We start from the raw sequence: 12008 nt of genomic DNA, 5'->3' as shown, positions 1-12008 counted from the left end.
TGCCAGATCCACAGTGAAATGCAGGGGTTTTATAGATGATCTGGTGAGGAGACAGTGTCTGATTTACATAGGGCATGAAAAACTGGTTGGATCAGGTGTGCCATTGGCATAGGCGTGAATCTCAGGTAACTCCAGCCTGATCTTTTATTATGCAGGTGGGTTCTCTGCCTGGCCTGCAGTATGTTGCCCGTTTCTTTATTGCTGTACAGGTGGTAACAAAAAAAGGGAAGATGGAGCCTCCATGTTGGACATGCCCAGCCCCAGATAGCCCTTTTCTGTTGGCACCGCTGCTGGCATTCCCCCATGCAAGCTTCTAGCTTCCTTATTTATGTTTGCAGCTCGATTTTTCACACCGCTGTTTGTTTAGAAAAGAAATGATGCCGGGCGCGGTGGCTCAAGCCTGTAATCCCAGCACTTTGGGAGGGCCGATGGGCGGATCACGCAGGTCAGGAGATCGAGACCATCCTGGCTAACACGGTGAAACCCCGTCTCACTAAGAAATACAAAAAATAGGCCGGGCGCCGTGGCTCAAGCCTGTAATCCCAGCACTTTGGGAGGCCGAGGCTGGGCGGATCACCAGGTCAGGTGATCGAGACCATCCTGGCTAACACAGTGAAACCCCGCCTCTACTAAAAATACAAAACTTAGCCGGGCGAGGTGGCGTGGGCTTGCAGTCCCACCTACTCGGGAGGCTGGAGGCAGGGAGAATGGCGAACTCGGGAGGCGGGAGCTTGCAGTGAGCTGAGATCCGCCACCTGCACTCCAGCCTGGTGACAGAGCGAGACTCCGGGCCTCAAAAAAAAAAAAAAAAAAGAAATACAAAAATAGCCGGGCTTAGGTGGCAGCTTCGTAGTCCCAGCTACCGGGAGGCTGAGGCCGAGAATGGCGCGGAACCCGGGAGGCGGAGCTTGCAGTGAGCTGGAGATCCCGCCACTGCACTCCAGCTCAAGGAGCAGCGCCAGACTCCGCCTCAAAAAAAAAAGAAATGATTTGGGTTGCTTTTGGTAGAAAAGAAATTCTGCCGAGGACTTTTTGCCCTCAGTACCTGCCTAAATAATTTCTTTCTACCTCCTGTATCATTAGCACTTGGGGAACGTATCTGAGTCGTACAGCACTCTTCCATCCATTACAGTCTAGCTTCAACCCTCATTCCTCACTGAATTGGCTTTGGTCAAGGTCGCCACACTCTCCTTGTTGCTAAATCCAGAAGCCCCATCAGTCCTTTTCTTTGCAGTAGCTGACCCTACTGGCCACTCTTTCCTTGAAGCACTCCTCTTCCTTTAGCTTCTCTGGTCCTGCACTTTCTGATTGTTCTTCAGCCTCTCTAGCCTTTCCCTCAAAGTCTGTGTCAATGCTCCATGATTATTTTTGTGTTTCTGCATGGTTTGGTTTCCTGAGCAAAGGAGAACTTACTTAGATGTGCTAGAAAATGTCTCCTTTTCTCCAGACCTGTTTGCTCATCACATGCCAATGGTGTTAAACTTGGAGCCATCTGCTCCCATTCAAAGGAAAATAAAACTGGCCCAGCATGGTGGCTCATGCCTGTAATTCCAACACTTTGGGAGGCCGAGGCGGTTGGATCATGAGGTCAGAAGATCGAGACCATCCTGGCTAACATGGTGAAACCCCGTCTCTACTAAAAAAATACACAAAAATGAGCCAGGCCTGGTGGCAGGTGCCTGTAGTCCCAGGTACTCAGGAGGCTGAGGCAGGAGAATGGCGTGAACCTGGGAGGCAGAGCTTGCAGTGAGCCGATTGTGCCACGCACTCCAGCCTGGGCGACAGAGCGAGGATAATAAAACTTATCTTGGCTGAGTATGGTAGCTCTTGCCTGTAATCCTGGCACTTTGGGAGGCCAAGGCAGTCAGACTCCTTGAGCCCAGGAGTTCGAGAGCAGACTGGGCAACATGCTAAAAATGCATCCCTACAAAAAATGCAAAAATTAGCCAGGTATGGTGGTGCATGCCTGTAGTCCCAGCTACTTGAGAGGCTGAAGCAGGTGTGTTAGCACTTTAGGGAATGTATCTGAGTCACACAGCAACAAATGTTAAAATCGTCTCACCTGGCCAGGCATGGTGGCTCACGCCTATAATCCCAGCACTTTGGGAGGCTGGGGTGGGCGGATAGGGTCTCTAGCATCCTCAATTCTTGCCTCCTCAGAAGAATTCCACCGAGGGGCATAAGGCAGGGTGAGAGACTGAGGCATGTTGTAGAGGAGAAGTGAAAATTAATTAAAAAGCTTTAGAGGCTAGGTGCGGTGGCTCACACCTGTAATCCCAACACTTTGGGAGGCCGAGGTGGGCGGATCACGAGATCAAGAGATCGAGACCAGCCTGGCCAACATGGTGAAACCCTGTCTCTGCCAAAAATAAAAAAATTAGCCAGGCGTGGTGGCCCGTGCCTGTAGTTCCAGCTACTCAGGAGGCTGAAGCAGGAGAATTGCTTGAACTCAGGAGGTAGAGGTTGCAGTGAGTCGAGATCGTGCCACTGCACTCCAGCCTGGCGACAGAGCGAGACTCCGTCTCAAAAAAAAAAACCAAAAAAACAAAACAAAAAAACTTTAGAGCAGGAAAGGAAGGAAATAAAATACACTTGGAGGAGGTCCAAGCGGGCGGAGATCAAGTGTGTGGTTTAACCCTGGACTTGGGGTTTTATACGGACTTGGCATTTTATCTGTTGTTATGCTTCTTGGGGGGTTGCATTCTTTCTCCCCTGATTATTTCCTTGGGGTGCGCTGTCCACGTGTGGCCAGCGCTTGGCAGGGGGTGCACGCACAGTGTGTTTACCAAAGATGTATGCATGACCACTTGAAGCATTCGTCCCTTATTAGTCAAGCGTTCTTAGAAGAAGGTCATACACCAGTTAAACTCTGCCATTTTGCCCCTTAGTGCACATGGTTGAGCCCACTTGCCCAAGTCCTAAGATCTTACAGGGAAGCTGCTGATCACCAGTTTCAGGAGTTTTCTGTCTATTGGGATACTGCCTTTCCCTGGTGCCAGCTGTGACCAATTATTATTTTAGAGAGCTGTTTGGGGCAGGGCACCGGGGACACGTACTAGCTACCTACTGTAACAGGTGGATCCCTTGAGCCCAGGGAGGTTGAGGCTGCAATGAGCTGTGATTGCACCACTGCACTCCAGCCTAGGTGACAGAGTGAGACCCTGTCTCAAAAGACAACAACAACAGGCCAGGCGCAGTGGCTCATGCCTGTAATCCCAGCACTTTGGGAGGCTGAGGCGGGTGGATCACGAGGTCAAGAAATTGAGACCATCCTGGCCAACATGGCGAAACCCTGTCTCTACTAAAAATACAAAAATTAGCCGGGTGTGGTGGTGCGTGCCTGTAATCCCAGCGACTTGGAGGCTGAGGCAGGAGAATCACTTGAACCTAGCAGGTGGAAGTTGCAGTGAGCCCAGATAGTGCCAGTGCACACCAGCCTGGGTGACAGAGTGAGACTCTTGTCTCAAAAACACAAAAACAAAAACCCAAAAAACTGATTTTCTTCATAGTGCTGACATTCTGGTGGGGAGAGATGAGCATTAAATAAATATATGTCAATTGCTAAGTACTACAGAGAAAAACAGAGCCAAGTAAGGAGAATGGAGAATGCCAGAGGGGAAGGGAAGGCCTCTCTGATAAAGCAGTATTTCAGTAGAGATCTGGAGGAAGTGAAGAGTGAACCATATGTTTATTTTGGGGAAGAACATTCCAGGAAAAGGAACAGCAAGTGCCAAGGCCCTGAGGGGGAATTGCATTTGACATATTTGAGCATGGTTGCTGGAGCTGGGAGAGAAGAAAAGTGATAATTCAGATACTCAGAGAGGTGCGGGGAGGGGCTCATCTGCAAATCATGTCAGCCTTTTAGGCCATTGTAAGGACTTTAGCATTTCCTCTCAGTGAAGAGCCACTGGAGGATTTTGAACAAAGGGAATGGCATGATCCAAAGTTGGTTTTTAATTTTTTTAATATTCATTTTTTATAGACAGGGTCTCAGTCTGTTGCCCAGGCTGGAGTGCAGTGGTGCAATCATAGGTCACTGCAGCCTCGACCTCCTGGGCTCAAGCGATCCTCCCATCTCAGGCTCCCAAGTAGCTGGGACCACAGGCAGTGCCACCATACCCAACTAATCTTTTTTATTTTTTTGTAGAGACAGTATCTCACTATGTTGCCCACACTAGTCTCAAACTCCTGGCCTCAAGCAATAGTCCCACCTTAGCCTCTCGAAGTCTGGAGTTACAACTGTGAGCAGGGAAAGTGCTGGGATCTCAGGTGTGAGCCACTGCGCCCAGCCTGATGTTTGTTTTCAAAGGATCCTTCGGGTTGTTGTGTGGAGAATAGAATATGGGAGGTCTAGGGCAGGAGCAGAGAGATGAATGAGTTTGATAAAGCCAGATAGGACCTTCTGTGAGGTATAAGTGAAAGGAAGGCATCAAGAATGACTTTAAGTGGCTTGAGTAAATGGAAGAACATAAATTGCCATTTATTGAGAATGGGAAGAACTAGGGGAGTAATAGTTTTGGAAAGATGAGATTAGGATGTTACTGGACACAGTGGCCCACACATGTAATCCTAGAACTTTGGGAGGCCAAGGTGGGACGATCATTGAGTGCAGGAATTTGAGACCAGCCTGAGCTACACAGAGAGACCCTGTCTCCAAAAAAATGTTTAAAGCTTAGCCAGGTATGAAGGCCTGCGCCTGTAGTCGCAGCTACTTGGGAGGCTGAGGCAGGAGAATTGATTGAACCTGGGAGGCAGAGGTGGCAATGAGCCGAGATTGCGTCATTGCACTCCAGCCTGGGCGACAGAGCGAGACTGTCTCTAAATAAATAAATAAATAAACAAACAAACAAATAAATAAATAAGAAATGGGGGCAGGCAGCAAAGAACCCTATAGGTATGGATTGAAATTGGGGGTATCGGTGTGAACTCATAAACTCTAAAATATGTATATGTATGTGTATAAACACATTTGTGTACACAGGGATATACTGTATGTCTGTGTATCTGTGTGTGTGTGTGTGTGTGTGTGTGTATACATACACACTTATATTTCCTACCTGTGAATGCTGAAAGAGCCGTGAGGCAAAGTCACCCCGAAGCAATGAGCACACCGACTGCCCAGATCTTAATAGTTTCCTGGGACTGCCATATTGAATTAGCACAAACTAGGTGGCTTTCAACAACGGAAATGTATTCTCTTACAGTTCAGGATGCAAAAATCCAAAATTAAAGTGTTGCCAGGGTTGGTTCTTTCTGGGTCCAATTAACCATGACCAAAGAGAGGGTCATAGGCTGGGCGCAGTGGCTCACGCCTGTAATCCCAACACTCTGGGAGGCCAAGGTGGGTGGATCACGAGGTCAGGAGTTCAAGACCAGCCTGACCAATATGGTGAAACCCCATCTCTACTAAAAATACAAAAATTAGCCGGGCATGGTGGCACGCACCTGTAACCCCAGCTACTCAGGAGGCTGAGGCAGGAGAATGGCTTGAACCCGGGAGGCGGAGGTTGCAGTGAGCCAAGATCACACCACTGCACTCCAGCCTGGGCGACACAGTGAGACGCCATCTCAAAAAAAAAAAAAGTTACAGTTGTCAATTTCATGTTATACATGTTTTACCACAATTTAAAATGGCAATATTATATAAGGCAAGTAAAGGTTGTAGAAATGTTCCAGATTAAAGGACACAAAATAGACATGATAACTAATGCAATCAATACCTGACTCTAGACTGGTTCTTTTGTTTGCTGAGATAGGTCTCATGAGTTGACCAGGCTGGTTTTGAACTCCTGGCCCCAAGCAATACTCCTGTCTCAGTCTCACAAAGTGCTAGGATTACAGGCATGAGCCACTGTGCCTGGCCTAGGCTCTGTCTCCTTACAAATTTGGAAGGAAGGAATGCTTCTTTAGGCTGGGCGCGGGCGGCTCACCTGTAATCCTGGGTGCACTTTGGGAGGCCAAGGTGGGCTTTGATCACCTGAGGCTGTGGGAGTTTGAGACCCCAGCCTGGCCACCATGGTGAAACCCTCACTCTATTAAAAATTACAAAATTAGCCAGGGCGTGGTGGTGGGCACCTGTAATCCCTCCAGCTGCTTGGGGAGGCTGAGGCAGGAAATTTTCTTTGAACCCAGGAGGCAGAGGTTACAGAATTGAGATAGCTGCCACTGCACTCCAGACTGACTCCATAAGAGCCAAACTCCATCTCAAAAAGAAAGTGGAGAATGATTTAAAGGACATTATTAGGGACAACTGACAATATGGGATTATGGATGTAAAGCACATATGTATTAGAAGGTTAGATAATCACCGGCCAACAAAGTTATATAAGAGACATCCCACAGCGCCGTGTGGCTCAAGCCTGTAATCTCAGCACTTGGGAGGCCGAGACGGCAACCACGAGGTCAGGAGATCGAGACCATCCTGGCTAACACGGTGAAACCCCGCCTCTACTAAAAATACAAAAACTAGCCGGGCGTGGTGGCGGCTGTGGCCCAGCCACTCGGGAGGCTGAGGCAGGAGAAGGCCTGGGTGTGAACCTGGGAGGCATGAGCTTGCAGTGAGCTGAGATCCGCCACTGCACCCAGCCTGGGCGACAGAGCTTGCATCTGCCCCAAAAAAAAAAAAAAGAGAGAGAATATCCCTTGTCCTTAGGGAAGCAGCATACTGAAGTGTTCTATGTAACTTCTACTCCCAAACATTCAGATAACATTAAATTGTTTATGTGTATGTGTGTGGAGAGACAGAATAAGCAAATGAGGCAATATTTTAACAATAATCTGAATAAAGGGCATAGAGGTTTATTGCATTATTTTAATTTTTGATTTTTTTGGGAATTTGAAATAATTTCTAAACATGTTCTAAAAGCCTGTTGGGCATGGTAGCACACACCTGTAGTCCCAGCTACTCAGGAGGCTGAGGTGGGAGGATCACCTGAGCACAGGAGGTTGAGACTGCAGTGAGTGGTGATCATGCCACCACCAGCCTGAGAGAGAGTGAGATTCTGTCTTGAATAGCCAAGTTCGAAAACAAACGAAAACCCCAGTGAGCCTGTTCCTTTTGTTCATTCTCTCTCTCTTTCTTTTTTTTCTTTTGAGACAGAGTCTTGCTCTGTCATCAGATCACAGAGGGCAATGTGGAGATCTCCACTCACTGCAACATCTAAACTCCCCTGGTTCAAGGATTCTCCTGCCTCAGCCTCCCAAGTAGCTGGGATTGCTGAGGCACGCGCTACCTGCCCAGATAATTTTTGTATTTTTGGTAGAGACAGGGTTTCATCATGCTGGCCAGGGATGGTCTCTGACCTCCTGACCTCAAGTGATCTGCCCACCCCGGCCTCCCAAAGTGCTGGGATTACAGGCATGAGTCACACTTCAGCCCCCATTCTCTTAAACCCACTCTACCAATCCAATTCCATCCCACAACTCCACTGAAATGTATTTGTCAAGATTTCGAAATATACCCATTTGCCAACTCCAGTGGTGACTTCTCTCACTCTTTCTCCTACTTGACTCATCAGCAGTATTTGACATGGTTTATCACTCCCTCCTTCTTGAAATGTGTGCATCTTTTGACTTCTGGACACCACTTTTTTGGTTTTTCTCTTACATTCCTGGCCGCTCCTTCTAAATATCCTTGACAGTTCCCCTTCCAACCATTGGAGTGCCCAGGGCTCAGTCGTCAGAGCCAACCCATCTAGATGGAGGTTGCAGTGAGTGGAGATCACTCTATAGCACTCTAGTCTGATGACAGAGCAAGACCCTGGCCTCAAAAAGAAAAAAAAAAAAAAAGAGATAGAGAGAATGGAACAAAAGGAACAGGCTCACTGGGGTTTTTGTTTGTTTTTGAACTTATTTTATTTTGAGACAGAGTCTCACTGTCTCTCCCAGGCTGAAGTGCAGTGGCAAGATCACCGCTCACTGCAGTCTCAACCTCCTGTGCTCAGGTGATCCTCCCACCTCAGCCTCCTGAGTAGCTGGGACTACAGGTGTGCCACCATGCCCAGCTTGAACTACTTTTTTGTTTATTTGTTTTGAGACTGAGCCTCACTTCATGCCTCCCAGGCTGGAGTGCAGTGACCGGATCTCAGCTCTCACCGTGTCCCTCCCGGCTTACGCATTCTCCTGCCTCAGCCTCCGAAAGTAGCTGGGACTCGCAGGCGCTTTCACCACGCTATATTTTTTGTGGATGAGACCTAAGTTTTCACAGGAAAGAAGCTAGGATGGTCTCTGACTTCCTGACCTCAGGATCTACCCGCCTCGGCCTCCCAAAAGTTGGGATTGCAGTGGCTGGAGCTTCTAATGACCCGGCCAATTTTAGAATATTATTTAGAAATTATTTCAAATTCCCAAAAAAATAAAAAAAATAAAATAATGCAATAAACCTCCATGCCCTTTATTCAGATTAAATTATTGTTAAAATATTGCCTCATTTGCTTATTCTGTCTCTCCACACACATACACATAAACAATTTAATATTTATCTGGAATATTTGAGGGTAAGTTACATAGAGCACTTCAGTATGTACTTCCTAAGGATAGGGATAGTCTCTGATATAACTGTTGTACAGTTATCAACTTCATACATCTGCAATACTTTACATCCATAATCCCATACTGTCAGTTGTCCTAATAATGTCCTTTAAATCATTCTTTTTTTTTTTTTTTTTTTTTCGAGATGAGAGTTTCCTTGTCACCTTCATAGTCTGGGAGTGCAGTGACGCTATCTCACTTCACTGTAACCTCTGCCTCCTGGGTTCAAGAAAATTTCCTGCCTCAGCCTCCCAAGTAGCTGGGATTACAGGTGCCACCACCACTCGCCAATTTTTAGCTTCTTTAATAGAGTCGGGTTTCACCTATGCTTGGGCTGTGGCTGGTCTCAAACTCCTGACTCAGGTGATCCGCCCACCTTGGCCTCCCAAAGTGCTGGGATTACAGGCGTGAGCCGCCACGCCCAGCCTAAAGCATTCCTTCCCTTCCATTGTAAGAGCAAACCTAGGCCAGGCACAGTGGCTCATGCCTGTAATCCTAGCACTTTGTGAGACCCTGAGACAGAGTATTGCTTTAGCCAGAGTTCAAACCAGCCTGACACACATAACGAGACCCATCTCTAACCAAAACAAAGTCAGAGTCAGGTACTGATTGCATCTAGAGTCAGGTATTGATTACATTTAGTTATCATGTCTATTTTGTGTCTTTTAATCTGGAACATTTCTACAACCTTTATTTGCCTTATATAATACAGTTATATTTTAAGTTGTGGTAACACATGTATAATATAAAAATTGACAACTGTAACTTCTCTTTTGGAGGATGCATGCCCCTACCTGGCTCAGCCTAGGCTGGAGTGCAGGAAAGATCTTAACATCAAAATTCTCCTCTCCCGGGTTCAAGCCATTCTCCTGCCTCTAGCCCTGAGTAGCTGGGGTTACAGGTGCTGCCACCATGCCCGCTAATTTTTTATGAGAGATGGGGCTCATGTTACCAGCTATCTTTGAACTTCCTGACTGATCCACTCCACCCTGCCTCCCAAAGTGCTGGGATTACAGTGAGCCACCGCCTCCTGACTCAATTTTTGTTTTTAGGAGAGAACGCTTGTCACTTAGGCTGCAGTACAGTGGCACAATCATAGCTCAGTATAGCCTTGAACTCCTGGGCTCAAGTGATCCTCCCATCACAGCCACCTGAGTAGCTGGGACTACAGGAGCACACCACCACATGTGGCTAATTTTTGTTTGTTTGTTTGTTTTGAGGTAGAGTCTTGCTCATTGTATCACCCAGGCTGGAGTGCAGTGGTGCAATCTTGGCTCACTGCAACCTCTGCCTCTCAGGTTCAAGAGATTCTCCTGCCTCACCCTCCCAAGTAACTGGGATTATAGGCATGCACCACCACTCCTGGCTGATTTTTGTAGTTTTTAGTAGAGAGGAGGTTTCACTATGTTGGCCAGGCTGGTCTCAAACTCCTGAGCTCAAGTGATCTGCCCACCTCTGCATCCCAAAGTGCTGCTATTACAGGCATGAGCCACCGCGCCTGGCTATATATATATGTGTGTGTGTGTGTGTGTGTGTGTGTGTGTGTGTGTGTGTGTGTGTGTATATATGGAGAGAGAGAGACAGAGAGAGACAGAGAGAGGGTCACACTCTTATTTGAATTCTGATTCAAAGTATAAAAGGACATTTAGGGAGCCAGGCATGGTGGCATGCACCAATGATCCCAGCTACTTTGGAGTCTGAGGTGGGAGGATCCCTTGAGTCCAGGAGTTCAAGGCCAGCCTGAGAAATATAGCAAGAACCCATCTCTTAAAAATGAAAAGAAAAACAAAAAACATTTTGGGGAGGGGAACAACCATGGAAATTTGCATAGACTTGAGTATTAGATGATATTAAGGAATTATTTTGTTAGACATGAAAATCATTATATAGAAAAATGTTATTTTTTAGAACTGAAATACCAAAGTATTTAGGGTTGAAATATGATGTCTAGGATTCTTAAAATACTTCAACAAAGAAAAAAGTAGATGAATCAATTTTGACAAAATGTTAATTATAGGTGATAGGGAGCTGGGAGTTCATTGTAAAACTCTTCTACTTTTGTGATTGAAATTTTTCATAAAAACACAAACAACTGTTCTTTGACATTCTGGCAAACACAAGAAAATATCTGGGTTGTCACAGCCAATACCCAAATTCTGAGGGTCCCTGAAGAGTCATTCATAGACTTTCTGACTCTAGCACCACAGGCTGTCTGCTGGGTTTTGTTTCTTTTTACCAGAGGACTCACTGATATCCTGACTCTAGACTAGCTCCTACAATGGAAGAGAAAGAATACTGTAAAGGACATTATTAAGTCAACTGACAAAATTGGAATATGGATGGTAGATTTATAAATGAATCAGATAGGTATTGTTATTCTCTTTCTGGATCTTTCAAGGAAATTATCCATTTCATCTGCATTGTCAAATGTACAGACATAGAGTTGTTCATAGTAGTCTCTTATCTTTGTAAATGTCTATAGGATCTGTAGTGATGGCTCCTCTTTCATGCCTCATATTTGTGATTTGTGCACTATCCTTTTTTTGACACAGACAGAGGCCAAAAGGAGAAATGACTCAGGTCAAGACTGCAGAGCCAGCTGGGCTATCCTTAACTCCTGCTGCCTTGCCTGGCTGTCAGGTGAATTATCCTTTTTGAGGCTTCCTACTCCCAGCCCACAGCTCTCACATATTCTTTTTTTAATTTTTATTTTATTATTATTTTGAGATGGAGTCTCACTCTATTGCCCAGGCTGGATGGAGTGCAGTGGCGCGATCTCAGCTCACTGCAACCTCCACCTCCCAGGTTCAAGCAATTCTCCTGCCTCAGCCTCCCAAGTAGCCAGGACTACAGGTGCCTGCCACCACGCCCAGCTAATTTTTTTTTTTTCTGTATTTGAGTAGAGATGGAGTTTCACCATGTTGCTCAGGCTGGTCTTGAACCCCTGAGCTCAGGCAGTCTGCCTGCCTTGGCCTCCCAAAGTGCTAAGATTACAGGCATGAGCCACCATGCCTGGCCATCTCTCACCTATTCTGCATGGCCTGACATGTAGTCTGACATGGAAGAGCCCAATTGCAGAGCAAGGACACTTATTGCCCTTGGCCTCTGAGGTGAATCTAACTTCTCAGAATGTTCTCTTGCCCTCTATCCTCTGCTTCCTCTCAAAAGAAAAAAAAGAGGTAGAGGAGGTAAGATAACAAAAGAGAGATTGGGGTGGGGAGTGGCAAATGGCAAAGATGGGCTACTTTTTAGAAGCAGCAATAAGCCTCAGCTGACCTGGAAAGAGGCCGTTCTGCCATGGCAGGGAGAGGAGATCAGGGAAAAACAGTGACAACTTTACTGCCCCCTTTCTTTTTCTTTGAGATGAAGTCTCGCTCTGTCGCCCAGGCTGGAGTACAGTGGCACGATCTTGGCTCACTGCAACCTCTGCCTCTTGGGTTCAAGTGATTCCCCTGCCTCAGCCTCCTGAGTAGCTGGGA

The sequence above is a fragment of the Papio anubis genome, chromosome 20 (assembly GCF_008728515.1).
Source record: "Papio anubis isolate 15944 chromosome 20, Panubis1.0, whole genome shotgun sequence".
NCBI classification, from domain to species: Eukaryota; Metazoa; Chordata; class Mammalia; order Primates; family Cercopithecidae; genus Papio; species Papio anubis.
This window is presented reverse-complemented; position numbering follows the sequence as displayed.